Source organism: Hylobates moloch, unplaced genomic scaffold (genome assembly GCF_009828535.3).
Source record: "Hylobates moloch isolate HMO894 unplaced genomic scaffold, HMol_V3 SCAFFOLD_5, whole genome shotgun sequence".
In the NCBI taxonomy this organism is placed as follows: domain Eukaryota; kingdom Metazoa; phylum Chordata; class Mammalia; order Primates; family Hylobatidae; genus Hylobates; species Hylobates moloch.
Window position 1 is genome coordinate 77,773,150 of NW_026652280.1, and position 12,129 is coordinate 77,785,278.

At 39.1% G+C, this 12,129-nt stretch overlaps 1 pseudogene; it reads left to right on the top strand.

The window, feature by feature from the left end:
- LOC116467863 (glycine N-acyltransferase-like protein 1) overlaps window positions 1-12,129 on the top strand; it is a 69,928-nt pseudogene that overhangs the window by 22,713 nt on the left and 35,086 nt on the right.

Below are 12,129 nucleotides of genomic sequence, written 5' to 3' on the forward strand. Positions count from 1 at the left end.
CTTAGTAATCTCCATACAATTCCACTTAAAAAGCACATTAACATATCTGGCAAAATAGTTCTCCTGTGCTCATTTGATTCAAATCAGTAAAAGAATATGGAGAGTGAATGCCTTCAGCTGTCCAGACACAAATAAAAAATAATGCATCTCTTCAAGGATTGTCCTTCTGGAGAGCCCCCCCAACCCCAAGCATTGAAATACTTGCTCTAATGTTGCCATACCATGGGTACTATTTTCAGCTATCAAGAAAGAATGTAACCATCTGGGAAAAAGCCTTGCAGACTATATTGTGCGTAGACCTTTTTCTCCTAAGGAACAAAACCATAGGAAGAAAAAATTGTTGATTAGTGATGATACCACCAAGTAGTAATTGGCAAGATCTAGGAATTGGAATTATATGTTAGCAACCTTAAAAATAGAGCAAACCCTTTTATTCAGTAATTCCACATCTAGAAACTCATCCCAAGGAAATAATAATAGATATGTTTAAGGATGTAAATGTAAGAAAATTTATTGTAATATGATGCTGTATATTAGATATAATACAAAATTCATTATGAAGAAATGATCAAGTTAATGATGGTATATCCAAATAATAGATTACCAGACAGCTATCTAAATGATGTCTTTGAAGAGTGTTTAATGACATAGGAAAACATCTGTGTTACAAAGTCAGAAAAACATATGATGTAATCCCAAATTAATAATATAAAGATGTAGGCCAGGTACAGTGGCTCAGCCTGTAATCTCAGCACTTTGGGAGGCCAAGGAGGGCAGATCATGAAGTCAGGAGTTTGAGACAAGCCTGGCCAACATAGTGAAACCCCGTCTCTGCTAAAAATACAAAAAACTACCTAGGTGTGGTGGTGAGTGGCAGTAGTCCCAGCTACTTAGGAGGCTGTGGCAGGAGAATCGCTTGAACCCAGAAAGAGGAGGTTGCAGTCATCTGATATTGCACCATGCACTCTAGCCTGGGCAACAGTGTGAGACTTCGTCTCAAAAAAATAAAAATTAAATAAATAAATAAATAAATAATAAATATAATGATGCATAGGTGAATGGTTATCTGTGTATATATACATTTGCCTATACCCACCTGAAAGTCTTTCTGAAATACAGTATTATACAAATAAGATACAAATATGAACTTTTGAACTTTCTTCTAGCCATATACACATGGCTGACAATATATAAATATATATAATATATAAATATATAATATATATTTACATTATATACACCTGACCTCTCATATGATACTTGTAGGCAATATATAAGAATGGCCATATTTTCTAAGAACTAACAAATAGAAAATTTCTTTTTTTTTTTTTTTTTTTTTGAGATGGAGTCTTGCTCTGTCACCCAGGCTGGAGTGCAGTGGCGCAATCTCGGCTCACTGCAAGCTCTGCCTCCCGGGTTCACGCCATTCTCCTGCCTCAGCCTCTCCGAGTAGCTGGGACTACAGGCGCCCGCCACCATGCCCGGCTAATTTTTTGTATTTTTAATAGAGACGGGGTTTCACCGTGGTCTCGATCTCCTGACCTCGTGATCCGCCCGCCTCGGCCTCCCAAAGTGCTGGGATTACAAGCGTGAGCCACCACGCCCAGACTGCAAATAGAAAAATTTCTACACCATTCTGATGGCTTGCAAGGAAGCCATTAATATTTTTTGCAATCCTAGAAATCTCAGTACATGTGACATCTATGTATGCACATATATATGTAAGTATGTAGGGAAAAGAAAGAGAGATCAGACTGTTACTGTGTCTATGTAGAAAAGGAAGACATAAGAAACTGCATTTTGACTTGTATCCTGAACAATTGCTATGCCTTAAGATGCTGTTAATCTGTAACTTTACCCCCAACCTCGAGCTCACAGAAATATGTGTTGTATAGAATCAAGATTTATTGGATCTAGTGCTGTGCAGGAGGTGCCTTGTTAGCAATATGTTTGCAGGCACTATGCTGGTAAAATTCATCACCATTCTCCATTCTTGAGTAACCAGGGGCACAATGCACTGCAGAAAGCCACGGGGACCTCTGCCCAGGAAAGCCAGGTATTGTCCAAGGTTTCTCCCCTTGTGATAGCCTGAGATATGGCCTCGTGGAATAGGAAAGGCCTGACCATTCCCCAGCCCAACACCCGTGAAGGGTCTGTGCTGAGGTGGATTAGTAAAAGAGGAAGGCCTCTTGTAGTTGAGATAAGAGGAAAGCCTCTGTCTCCTGCCTGCCCCTGGGAACTGAATGTCTCAGTATAAAACTTGATTGTATATTTGTTCTATTCTGAGATAGGAGAAAAACTGCCCTGTGTTGGGAGGCGAGACATGCTGGCAGCAATGCTGCTCTGTTACTCTTTACTCCACTGAGATATTTGGGTGGAGAGAAGCATAAATGTGGCCTGTGTGCACATCCAGGCATAGTACCTTCCCTTGAACTTATTTGTGACACAGATTCCTTTGCTCACATGTTTTCTTGCTGACCTTCTCCCCACTATCACCCTGCTCTGCCACATTCTCCTTGCTGAGATAGTGAAAATAGTAATCAATAAATACTGAGGGAACTCAGAAACCGGTGCCGGCGTGGGTCCTCTGTATGGTGAGCACCAGTCCCCTGGGCCCACTTTTCTTTCTCTATACTTTGTCTCTGTGTCTTATGTCTTTCCTCTGTCTCTCATCCCACCTGAGGAGAAATACCCACAGGTGTGGAGGGGCTGGCCCCCTTCATCTGGCGCCCAATGTGGGCCTTTCTCTAGGGTGCAGGTACGCTAACAACATGAGCATTGAGGACAGTCAATGAGAGATTTCCGAGTACGTCCATGGTCAGCCTTGTGGTAAGCTTGTGTTCTCAGAGGAATCCAGAGTAACAATGGGACAAACTGAAAGTAAATATGCCTCTTATCTCAGCTTCATTAAAATTATTTTAAGAAGAGGGGGAGTTAGAGCTTCTAGAAAAAATCTAATTATGCTATTTCAAACAATAGAACAATTCTGCCCATGGTTTCCAGAACAGGAAACTTTAGATCTGAAAGATTGGGAAAAAATTGGCAAAGAATTGAAACAAGTAAATAGGGAAGGTAAAATCATCCCACTTACAGTATGGAATGATTGGACCATTATTAAAGCAACTTTAGAACTGTTTCAAACAGAAAAAGATAGTGTTTCAGTTTCTCATGCCCCTGAAAGCTGTGTAATAGACTGTGAAGAAGAGGCAGGGACAGAATCCCTGAAAGGAATGGAAAGTTCACATTGTAAATATGTAGCAGAGTCTTTAATGGCTCGGTCAACACAAAATGTTGGCTACAATCAATTACAGGAGGTAATATATCCTCAAAGATTAAAATTAGAAGAAAAAGGTCCAGAACCATCGGGGCCATTGGGGCTAAAACCATGATGGCCACCTCCTCCTCAGCTGGGGGAAGGAGCCTGAAACTAGGCCCACTGTGACTCAGCTTGTGGCACCCATTATTGCCCAACCTGCAGTTCACTATGGTGAAGGAGCAATTCAGACTCACCCTGCAGCATCCTGTCTGGGTCAAACAGTGGCTGCTCCCTAAGGAATACTTGGGGGCACTTCATAAAATAGTTTAAAAACTGTTGTAAAAAGGACATGTTTCACCAATGTTCTCTCCTTAGATTCTCCAGTGTTTGTAATTCAGAAAAATTCCAGCAGATGGGGCATGCTGACCAACTTAAGAGCTGTTAATGCAGTAATTCAACCCGTGGGGGCTCTCCAAACTGGGTTGCCCTCTCTGGCCATAATCCCCAAAGATTGGCCTTTAATTATAATTGATCTGAAGGATTGCTTTTTTATCACTCCTCTGGCAAAACAAGATTTTGAAAAATTTGCTTTTACTATACCAGCCATAAATAATAAAGAACCAGCCACCAGGTTTCAGTGGAAAGTGTTGCCTCAGGGAATGTTTAATAGTCCAACTACTTGTCAGACTTTTGTAGCTCAAGCTCTTCAACCAGTTAGAGACAAGTTTTCAGACTGTTATATCATTCATTATGTCGATGATATTTTGTGTGCTGCAAAAACGAGAGACAAATTAATTGACTGTTACACATTTCTGCAAACAGAGGTTTAAAACACAGGACTGACAATAGCATCTGATAAGATTGAGACCTCTACTCCTTTTCATTATTTCAAAATGCAGGTAGAGGAATGGAAGATTAAACCACAAAAAATAGAAATAAAAAAAGACACATTAAAAACATTAAATGACTTTCAAAAATTGCTAGGAGATATTAATTGGATTTGGCCAACTCCAGGCATCCCTACTTATGCCATGTCAAATTTGTTCTCTGTCTTGAGAGGGGATCCAGAATAGGATAGTAAAAGAACATTGACTCCAGAGACAACTATAGAAATTGAATTAGTTGAAGAAAAAATTCAGTCAGCACAAGTAAATAGAATACATCCCTTTGCCCCACTCCAACTTTTGATTTTTGCTACTGTGCATTCTCCAACAGGCATTATCGTTCAAAATACAGATCTTGTGGAGTGGTCCTTCCTTCCTCACAGTACGATTAATACTTTTACATTGTACTAGGATCAAATAGCTACCTTAATTGGTCAGGCAAGATTACGAATAGTAAAATTGTGTGGAAGTGACCCAGAAAAAATCATTGTTCCTTTAATCAAGAAACAGGTTAGAAAAGCCTTTATCAATTCTGCTTCATGGCAGATTGGTCTTGCTAATTTTGTGGAAATTATTGACAATCATTACCCAAAAACAAAAATCTTCCAGTTTTTAAAATTGACTACTTGGATTTTACCTAAAATTACCAGACATAAACCTTTAGAGAATGCTGTGATGGTGTTTACTGATGGTTCCAGCAATGGAAAAGCAGCTTACATCAGGCCAAAAGAACGAGTCATTGAAACTCAATATCACTCAGCTCAAAGAGCAGAGTTGGTTGCTGTCATTTCAGTGTTACAAGATTTTAATCAGCCTATTAACATTGTATCAGATTCTGCATACTGTAAGAAAAAGGAATTTCCCATTTTGTATTACTCATATTTGAGCACATACTAATTTATCAGGGCCTTTAACTGAAGCAAATGAACAAGCTGACTTGCTAGTATCATCTGCATTCATAGAAGCACAAGAACTTCATGCCTTGACTCATGTAAATGCAACAGGATTAAAAAATAAAATTGATATCACATAAAAACAGGCAAAAAGTATTGTACAACATTGCACCCAGTGTCAAGTCCTACACCTGCCCACTCAGGAGGCAGGAGTTAATCCCAGAGGTCTATGTCCTAATGCATTATGGCAAATGGATGTCACACATGTACTGTCATTTGGAAAATTGTCATTTGCCCATGTGACAGTTGATACTTATTCACATTTTGTATGGGCAACCTGCCAGACAGGAGAAAGTACTTCCCATGTTAAAAGACATTTATTATCTTGTTTTGCTGTCACGGGAGTTCCAGAAAAAATTAATGGGCCAGGATACTGTAGTAAAACATTTCAAAAATTCTTAAATCAGTGAAAAATTACACATACAACAGGAATCCCTTATAATTCCCAAGGATAGGCCCTAATTGAAAGAACTAGTAGAACACTCAAAACTCAATTGGTGAAACAAAAAAAAAGAAAAAGAGAGTAAAACACTCCCCAGATGCAACCTAATCTAGCACTCTATACTTTAATTTTTTAAACATTTAGAGAAATCAGACAACTACTTCTACAGAACAACATTTTACTGATAAGAAGGACAGTCCACAAAAAGGAAAACTGATTTGGTGAAAAAATAGTAAAAATAAAACATGAAAAATAGGAAAGGTGATAACATGGGGGAGAGGTATTTCTTGTATTTCCCCAGGAAAAAACCAGCTTCTAGTTTAGATACCTACAACTTACAGAAGAAGTTGCCATCCACCAAGGAAGTGGAGCCGCCGACCTGGGCCCAGTTAAAAAAGCTGACACAGTAAACTGAAAAAGCCTGAAGAAAACAAGGGTAACGTGAACTCCAGAGAATATACTGCTTGCAGCTTTGATGAGTGTATCAACCAACGGTGGTAAGTCTCCCCATGTCTGCAGGAGCAGCTGCAACTAATTATACTTACTGGGCCTATGTGCCTTTCCCGCCTTTAATTCAGGCAGTCACATGAATAGATAATCCTACTAAAGTATATGTTAATAATAGTGCATGGGTACCAGGCCCCACAGATGATCATTGCCCTGCCCAACCTAAAAAAAGAAGGAAAGATGATAAATATTTCCAATGGGTATCATTATCCTCCTATTTGCCTAGGGAAGGCACCCAGATGCTTAATGCCTACAACCCAAAATTGTTTGGTAGAAGTACCTACTGTCAGTGCCACCAGTAGATTTACTTATCGCATGGTAAGTGGAATGTCACTCAGGCCACAAATAAAAAAGTTACAGGATTCTTCTTATCAAAGATCATTAAAATTTAGGCCTAAGGGGAAGAATTACCCCAAAAAAATTCCCAAAGTATCAAAAGACCCAAAAGTCTTACTTTGGAAAGAATATGTGGCTGATACTGTGGTGATATTACAAAACAATGAATATGGAACTGTTATAGACTGGGCCCCTCAAGGCCAATTATATTATAAGTGTATGGGCCAGACTCACTCATGTTCACAAGCCCCATCCATCTGGCCCATTAATCTGGCCTATGATAGTAATTTAAAAAGCTGGACCAGATTTATAAAAGGTTAAAATCACCCTATCCATTAAAATGGGGTAAAAAGATAATTTCCTCACCTCAACCAAAGTTAATTAGTCCTGTTACTGGTCCTGAACATCCAGAATGATGAAAGCTTACTGTGGCCTCGCACCACATTAGAATTTGGTCTGCAAATCAAACTATAGGAACAAATAATCGTAAGCCATATTATACTATTAACCTAAATTCCAATATGACAATTCCTTTGCAAAATTGTGTAAAACCCCTTTATATGCTAGTTGTAGGAAACATACTTATTAAACCAGATTCCCAAACTGTAACCTGTAAAAATTGTAGATTGTTTACATGCATTGATTCAACTTTTGATTGGCAGCACCATATTCTGCTGGTGAGGGCAAGACAGGGGGTGTAGATCCCTGTGTCCATGGACTGACTTGGAGGCTTCCTCATCTGTCCATATTTTAAGAGAAGTATTAAAAAGGAGTTCTAACTAGATCCAAAAGATTCATTTTTACTTTGATTGCAGTGATTATGGGTCTTATTGCAGTCACAACTACTGCTGCAGCTGCTGGAGTTTCTTTACACTCCTCTGTTCAAACTGCAGAATATGTAAATAATTGGCAAAAGAATTCCTCAAAATTGTGAAATTCTCAGACCCAAATAGATAAAAAATTGGCAAACCAAATTAATGATCTTAGACAAACTGTCATTTGGATGTGAGATAGGCTCATGAGCTTGGAATATCTTTTTCAGTTACAGTGTGACTGAAATACATCAGATTTTTGCATTACACCCCAAGCCTATAATGAGTCTGAGCATCACTGAGACATAGTTAGATGTCATCTACAAGGAAGAGAAGATAATCTTACTTTAAATATTTCAAAATTTAAAAAACAAATGTTTAAGGCATCAAAAGCCCATTTAAATTTGGTGCCAAAAACTGAGGCAATCGTAAAAGCTGCTGATGGCCTCACAAATCTTAACCCCGACACTTAGGTTAAAACCATCAGAAGTTGAACTATTGTAAATTTCATATTAATCCTTGTATGTCTGTTCTGTCTCTTGTTAGTCTACAGACGTATCCAACAGCTTCAAAGAGACAGCGACCAGCGAGAACAGGCCATAATGACGATGGCGGTTTTGTCAAAAAGTAAAGGAGGATATGTAGCGAAAAGAAAGAGATATCAGACTGTTACTGTATCTATGTAGAAAAGGAAGACATAAGAAACTCCATTTTGACCTGTACCCTGAACAATTGTTTTGCCTTGAGATGCTGTTAATCTGTAACTTTAGCCCCAACTTTGAGCTCACAGAAACATGTGCTGTATGGCATCAAGGTTTAAGGGATCTAGGGCTGTACAAGTTCTGCCTTGTTAACAATATGTTTATAGGCAGTATGCTGGGTAAAAGTCATCACCATTCTCCATTCTCTAGTAAGCAGGGGCACAGTGCACTGTGGAAAGCCGCAGGGACCTTGGCCCAGGAAAGCCAGGTATTGTCCAAGGTTCTCCCCATGTGATAGCCTGAGATATGGCCTCGTGGAATGGGAAAGACTGGACCATCCCCCAGCCCGACACCCATGAAGGGTCTGTGCTGAAGAAGGCTTCGTAGAGGAAGGCCTCTTGCAGTTGAGATAAGAGGAAGCCCTCTGTCTCCTGCCTGCCCCTGGGAACTGAATGTCTCGGCATAAAACCCGATTGTACATTTGTTCTATTCTGAGATAGGAGAAAAACTGCCCTGTGTCGGGAGGCGAGACACGCTGGCAGCAATGCTGCTCTGTTACTCTTTACTCCACTGAGATATTTGGGTGGAGAGAAGCATACATGTGGCCCACATGCACATCCAGGCATAGTACCTTCCCTTGAACTTATTTGTGACACAGATTCCTTTGCTCACATGTTTTCTTGCTGACCTTCTCCCCACTATCACCCTGTTCTCCTGCCACATTCCCCTTGCTGAGATAGTGAAAATAGTAACCAATAAATACTGAGGGAACTCAGAGACTGGTGCCGGTGCGCGTCCTCTGTATGCTGAGCGCTGGTCCCCTGGGCCCACTTTTCTTTCTCTATACTTTGTCTCTGTGTCTTATTTCTTTTCTCAGTCTCTCATCCTGCCTGAAGAGAAATACCCACACGTGTGGAGGGGCTGGCCCCCTTCATAAGTATATAGCCAAAATCAATACAAAAGGAAGCAAAGTGGTTAACAACATGGGCTTTGGAATCAAACAAACCAAAACTCCACCCCTGGCTCCTCTTCTGGCTATCTGGGTCACTTTAGATAAGTCAAATTACTTGAGCCTCTCTGCCTCAGTTGCATTATCTATAAAATGGGGAGAGTAATATCTACTTTCTAGGTTGTCATGAGGACTTCCTTGCCAGAAAAGGTGTGTGAAGTGTTTAGCATGGTGGTAATTTGTGTATATACAAGGTTCTGAAGGACATTTTGAAAACCTTTAAATTCAGTGAAGGTGACCATTCCACTGGACAGAAACATAAATGAAGAAAACTGCAGCTTCAAAGATGGACTATATGTAACTTGCTTGAATAAATCTATTGGCACAAAATAGACATTTTGAGGCAAATCACAGATCTAAAACAAGCTAATGTGTTTCTGTCACTGTCTAAGATGATAGGCGCACTAACCAAATGGCACAGAATTCTGCCTATTCTGCAAGCTTTGGTAGCATATTTCTCCAGAGGAGAGTAATCTCCTTGGTAAGTGATATTATGTCTTACTCTGTATTGTGACTCAAGCATCAAGCTCAGCACTTAGCATAGTGGAAAAATTAATAAGCTTTTGTTCAGTGAATGAACAAATAGAGTCAGTGAAGGATAGAAATGGGGTTTTTACAATGCTTTTCCTCAAAAACTGAGCATTAAGTCTCTTTGCTCCTGGCATAGCCAAGTTTCTGAGAAAAATGTGGCTGCTAACAGAAACTTTCAAAGCAGAAGAAAATGCCTAATGGTAGGTTCTTTGCAATGAATATTAGATATGTAACCTGTAGGGGGTGCACAAAAATGTGGATTAAAAAAAAAAGGTTGTAAATGGCCTGTTGCCTCTACCAATAGCACATGCTCTCCCACCCGCTTCCTTTTCACCGTCAGCTTCCCTCCATGGCTGGACCCTGGTTCAGCTTTCACCAATGAGAGACACATAGTTTCAATTCACTCCAAGGTGCCAAGGCAGTAGAATGTTTATGGGTCAACATGATCCAATAGTCTAATATAATAAAACATATTCTTCAATATATTATAATGGAGAATTGTGAGAGAGTGACTATTAGATCAAGTGTTGTTTAACAAAATCAGAGAGGAAGAGGAGCCAGTAGAAGAGATAGGAAACATGGCAAAAAAAATGTGAAAAATAAGAGAAGGACCTTGGAAGTCAAAATAGGAGAAACCTTCAAGGAAAGAGTGACCAAAGCAGTCAAAGGTTGCTGAGAAGCTAAAAGAGATGAGTATTAAAGATGGCAGTGCATTTTGAAGTTAGGAGTTGATTACCTACTTGGTTAAGAGATGTGGAAGGGAGAAGAAATCAGGTTATGGGGATTGGAGACTAAATGAAATGTGAGGAAGTGAAGGTAACTTTTTCAAAGAGCTTGACCAGAAAAGGAAGAAGAACACGAGAGTATCAAGGGGAAGAAGAGAGGTACAAGAGATCAAAGAAAGGCATTTCTATTATTAGATGAGAGTTAAGCATACCTATACTAACTACAAGAGGTAAGATGTAAGTTATCGATAGGCCAACGTGTCTAACAGGACATAGAAAGGTGACAGAAATTCAGTGACCTAATGTACAAAATGCCAACCACTATTTCAGCTTCTTTATGTTGACTAATTCATGTAATCGCCAACCATAATTCTAAGCATACTTGTTAAATTAAGTCTTGGACAGAAAGAATACTTCTTCCAGTGAGAAGTCAAAAAAATTTAGGATGGATGCAGATGCAGGTGTATGTAGGTAGGTATACAGCATGTCATCAAATAATGTCATTTTGTTCAATATCTTTTCATTTTAATGGTGAAGAGAAAAATCAATTCCTGGCTGGACTACTGTCTATGTGCAGTTTGCCTGTCCTCCTGATGTCTGTGTGGACTTTCTCTGGATAATCCCATTTCCTCTCACATCTCAAAAATGTGTACATTAGTATATTGACAGGTCTAAATTTGCACAGGATGAGTGTGTGTGTGAGAGAGAGACAGAGTGTGTATGTGTGTGTGTGCACATGCACGTGTGTCCCTAGGATGGAAGGGTTTCCGGTCTAGGGTGGGTTCCTGCCTTGTGCTCTGAGTTACCAGGATAGGCTTCTGTCACTTGCTCCCCTGAACTGGAATAAGGCAATTGAAAAATGAATGAATGAAACATTCATAATAAAACAAAAATTCATAAAGTCTATGATAATGGTACAAATGCATGACAATGAACAATGCTGTGCAAAAGGACTCAGCGAGCCCATCATATTTGTGATTCATTTTTAAATTCATAGATACAAGAGGTGCTTCTTACACCTTTTGCTTTGCAAACATTTATTTCTCAATTTAACCCACAACCACTGTGATCACCATCACACACCAACACACCAAAAATTAGGTAAATAATTATCTTACTTGTTTGTATCAATATTTCTTAAATGTATATACAGCTTACATTTATTGCATTGTTTTATATTAGATGTGTTTCAGTTCTTTACAAGTTTGGTGATGTTTTTGTCACCAGAAATATGCTGTAGGAACTTAACTCTTCTTTATATTAATTAGCTTATGGTAAAAGTAATTTTGATATATGTTGTTTCATTTGATATTGCAGTTTCCAAGAACCTATTGACAATGTTAAGTAAGGCCTAATTGTATATAGGAGTACACAGGGTTAAAAAAAAAAAAGAGCAGAGAGTTGGCAAGTTATTTTTGAATGTCTATTTCCTGGAAGAGGTAAAATTTCTTCCTATTCCCAAAATCACTTTTTAGAAGTAAGTGGGTGAGGGAGTTTGCCAAGAAAGTGTCAAGAAAAAGAAGTAGGATGTTAGGGGAAATGGTTAGGGTATAAATGGCTTTTGATGTTAATGAGTGAAAGAGTGGACTAGAATTAGCAAGGGCTGGCAAGCATGCTTAGGATCGTGTAAAGATGGACACCATGATTTGGAAGTGTTACTCAACAGTTTATTAAGCTCAGCACCCTGAAAGTAAAGCACAGAAGACAAATTAAAACAAACCAAGATTGGTTTTTTCAGGACTGGATTAACAAAAAAGATAAGGGACAAAGCATTTGAGAACATAGAAATGAGGGATTGAAACTCACATCTAGGACAGAGAAGAAAAAAGTAAAGTAGGTTGGAGACCAATAAATTGAGAAAATATAGAAAAAGCAAGGGACGAAAGTACTTGATGAAGTCAAAGAATAGCAATGTGAATAGACAGGGAAAAATGTACTTACAAATAGGAGATTGGAGTCAGACATTAGACTAT